Source organism: Octopus sinensis, linkage group LG2 (genome assembly GCF_006345805.1).
Source record: "Octopus sinensis linkage group LG2, ASM634580v1, whole genome shotgun sequence".
Lineage (NCBI taxonomy): Eukaryota > Metazoa > Mollusca > Cephalopoda > Octopoda > Octopodidae > Octopus > Octopus sinensis.
The window spans coordinates 197,399,855-197,404,174 of NC_042998.1; the positions used below are offsets into that span (position 1 = coordinate 197,399,855).

The following is a 4,320-nucleotide window of genomic DNA, read 5'->3' on the forward strand; positions in this document are numbered from 1 at the left end:
GACGCCAGTCCATCGCAGCGTTACTCATTTTTACCAGCTGAGTGGACTGGAGCAATGTGAAATGAAGCGTTTTGCTCAAGAACACAACGCATCGCCCGGTCCAGGAATCGAAACCACAATCTTTCGATCATGGTGCTGACACCCTAACCACTAAGCCACGCACCTCCACAAGTATTAAACTAAGTCACAGTATTGTTTTTGGTTACTAGCCTTAAGTGAAATAGTCAGATAATTTTTGCAAGAATGCATTTTGCTTAAGGCCAGTGAACAAAAAAATAATTTAACCTTGTTTAATACTTAGCTTTTCTGAATACTATTTTTAAACATTCTGGCCTAACCAACAGGATGCAAATAGACATCACTTTGCAAGATGCCCATGCAGCAGAAACTGGTTGGCTGGAGGTTTAAAGAGAATCCACTGCATAAAAGATGGTAATAATAGGCGCAGGAGTGGCTGTGTGGTAAGTAGCTTGTCTACCAACCACATGGTTCCGGGTTCAGTCCCACTGCGTGGCACCTTGGGCAAGTGTCTTCTACTATAGCCTTGGGCCGGCCAAAGCCTTGTGAGTGGATTTGGTAGACGGAAACTGAAAGAAGCCTGTCGTATATATGTATATATATATATATGCGTGTCTGTGTTTGTCCCCCTAGCATTGCTTGACGACCGATGCTGGTGTGTTTATGTCCCCGTTACTTAGCGGTTCGGCAAAAGAGTCCGATAGAATAAGTACTGGGCTTACAAAAGAGTAAGTCCCGGGTTCGAGTTGCTTGATTAAAGGCGGTGCTCCAGCATGGCCGCAGTCAAATGACTGAAACAAGTAAAAAGAGTAAAAAAAGAGAGAGAATAAAACAATGTGCACCTGTATAAGTCGCTATCTTTATTTTAATGTCTTGTATATATATATATATTTGTGTGTGTGTGTGTGTGTATAAGGGGTGGTGGAGTGCATAGCTTAGGGATTAGGGTGTTGTACATTGCTCTAGTCCACCCAGCTGGCAAAAATGAGTAATCCTATGATAGACTGATGGTCTGTCCAGTTGAGGAATATATACACCATAACATCCGGGAAACCAGCCTTATGGGTCTGTGACTCAGGAAAGATCTGTGATCCATTTTTTTATATAAGGAGAGAAATGCATATATATTGTGCTAAACATTTAAAAACACAAAACGAACGCCATCACCACTCACTGTCTCTTTCACTCTCTCTCTCTTTCCCACTTACTTCCTCTCTCTCTCTCTCTCTCTCTCACTCTCTTTCTTTCTCTCTCACGCCCTCTCTGAAACATTTAAAAACACAAAACGAATGCTATCATCACTCACTTTCTCTCTCACTCTCTCACTCTCTTTCTTTCTCTCTGTCCGTCTCTCTCTCATTTCGTCACTTCTTTGAAATAAGTGTGACACACACAACTGGTATGAACAAAAACAAAAAGTTAGTGTATTAGTATTATTGATGAGATGTATTCCAGAAGTTTTCAGACTTCTTTTAGGAGAGGCTTTTATAATTGTCCCAGACTATTGCAATTTTAGTATATCATTTCTGTATATCTAATAAGCAAACCTACCAACTAAAGGAGGTCGTGACAAGGGTCTTGGACACCTTCATTTTGCAGGATCCATGATGCCTTCATGAAGTGGCTAGAGCATTACAACGAGTACATTGAAGTCAGAGGGTCTGAGTTTGATGGATACTGGAGTTTTGCACTTCTTAGAAATTAGTAAACGTCTCTCCTGGAAACTTCTGAAACACACTGTGCATTTATATGTATTTCCCTGCATTAGCAATAAACTTTTAACTTTTATCACAAGACTAGCAGCATAGCCCGGCGTTGCCCGGGTATGTAAGAGCCCCTAGTAGGCAACGACTAATCCCAATCTAGTCCTTTCCCTCTAGGGAACGAAGGCGCATGTATAGATTGCAATGTCTTCTCTTCACTCGAATACTTCTGTGTATACGATGTTCCTAGCTGTCCCTTTGGGCGATAAAATGGTCGAGTTGTGTCCCCTAGAGAGAAAATGTGTTGCATATAAAAAGCTTAGATTCTCGAGCCAATGTCGAATTTATCGATTATTTTCAGAACTGGGGGAACTTTTCAAAATTTTCACTGCGTTAGTTTTGAATTATGACATTGGGCTATGTGTGTGTCAAGTTTCATCAGAATCGGTTGAAAGCCGTGGTCAGGGTGAGGGTACAACCTGACAGACACACAGACACACAGACAGACAAACTGCTCTTAATATATAGAGAGATGCATGGGTTTAATTATCACATCACTAAATTGATGTGATAATTACAACTCATGTATTTGATGTTGAGGGCAGTTTTACATCCTAATGTATAATGTTCTATTTCTGTGGAAATTATAAAATTCCAGTTATTCTTCTCATGACTACTTAATTAATAAATAACCACTTAACTATCTTAATTAAGTAATTAGCAAAGATATAAATTGTTAGATACTCCAAATTAAAACACTGATAAAATGATATATACTTTAGGATTTTTCCTTTGTAATATTATATTCTATCAAGGTTGGCAGATGGCAGAATTGGTAAATTGTCAGACAAAATGGATTGCAGTAATTAATTATGCCTTATTAGGTTCTGAGTTGTAGTTTTGCTAGAGTCAACTTTGCCTTTCCTCATTTTATGGTTGTTATAATACTGAGTTGATAAAATATATACTGGTTAAGAACATATGTACTGATCAATATAATATGTACTGAGTTGATAAAATTCATAGTGGCCAGTAAAATATGTACTGGGTTTATAGATATATCGTGGCCTAAGCCAGGAGCATAACCAGTCCACTTATGCATACCTTTTCCTTCTTTGGTCACTAAACTCTGCTTGTGAAGACCTGTTGAGGCAAGTGAAATCAAAATCAAATAAAAATCAAATTTGATGACTGGCATCCGTGCTAGCGAGGTGCAAAGAGCGCCATACGAGTGTGATCGTTGACAGAGTGGCTAACTGGCTTCCGTGCCAGTTGCACATAAAAGGCACTATTCGAGTGTGATTGTTACCAGCATCACCTAACTGGCACTTGTGCCCATGCTAGTAGGGTGCCAAGAGCACCATCTGAGCGTGATCATTGCCAGAGCAGCCAGCTGGCTTCCGTACTGGTGGCACATAAAAGGGTGCCATTTGAGCGTGATTGTTACCAATGTTGCCTTACTGGCACCTGTGCCGGTGGCATGTGTAAAAAAGATTTGAGCAAGGTCATTGCCAGTACCGCCTGACTGGCCCCATGCCGGTGGCATGTAAAAAGCACCCACTACACTCTCGGAGTGGTTGGCGTTAGGAAGGGCATCCAGCTGTAGAAACTCTGCCAGATCAAGATTGGAGCCTGGTGCAGCCATCTGGTTTGCCAGCCCTCAGTCAAAATCATCCAACCCATGCTAGCATGGAAAGCGGACGTTAAACGATGATGATGATGGTTTGATAAAACATGTAAGAGTTTGCTAAAGTATGTATTGGGGTTGATAAGAATCACGAGGGGAATTAAATAATTACTGGTGTTGATATGATCAAGCCTTCATCAAAATTTGTTTACTTATGTGACTGAGAAGAGCTTTGGCAGCTGAATTAGTCAAACAAATGCATTGGGATTTAGTTTCACTGTTCTGAGGTTAACAAAATATGTACCAATCAAGCACTGAAGGATTCATAAACTCTACTGTGGTGCACCTAAGCAATGTATACAATAATTTCATTCTTCTTCTTCTTCTCATTATCATTATCAATATTATTTTTTTTTCTTTTTTTTTTTTCTAGTTTCAGCTCAGAGCTGTGGCCATGCTGATGCACCGCCGTTTTTAAAAAAATTATCTGTCAGAAGTGGGATTCGAACCCACGCCCACATTCGTGGACCAGAATACTCGACGTTCTGGTGAAGATAACATGTACCTTGAATCTGGCGCCTTAGACCACTCGGCCATCCTGACAGCTATCATTATCATTATCATTATTATTATTATTATTATTATTATTATCATTATTATTATTATCATTATTATCATTATTATTATTATCATTATTATTATTATTATTATTATTATTATTATTATTATTATTATTATTGTTATTATTGTTATTATTATTATTATTATTGAGTGAGAGAGCGGTTCATGCCATCAAAGTGACACTGGGGTAAAATATATGAAGCCCAGTATACCCATCATGACTACCCATCTGATAAGGGTACACCAGGCACATGCATCGCAACCATATGTACGTGACATGGTGATCTCATATCAAGATAAATAGCACATGACCTTGCAGGTGGGGGCCCAGTTAGAATTTTCTTCAGGTCG

The 4,320-nt window shown here is 39.4% G+C and overlaps 1 non-coding gene across 1 annotated transcript; it reads right to left on the minus strand.

Annotated features, from left to right (window-relative positions):
- Nucleotides 1-3,836: 3,836 nt before the first annotated feature.
- Trnal-caa lies at nt 3,837-3,951 on the minus strand. The gene is made up of 2 exons: nt 3,914-3,951; nt 3,837-3,882 (listed from the first exon to the last, which is right to left on the minus strand). It is a non-coding gene; the product is annotated as a tRNA-Leu (tRNA).
- Between the last annotated feature and the right edge of the window lie 369 nt (nt 3,952-4,320).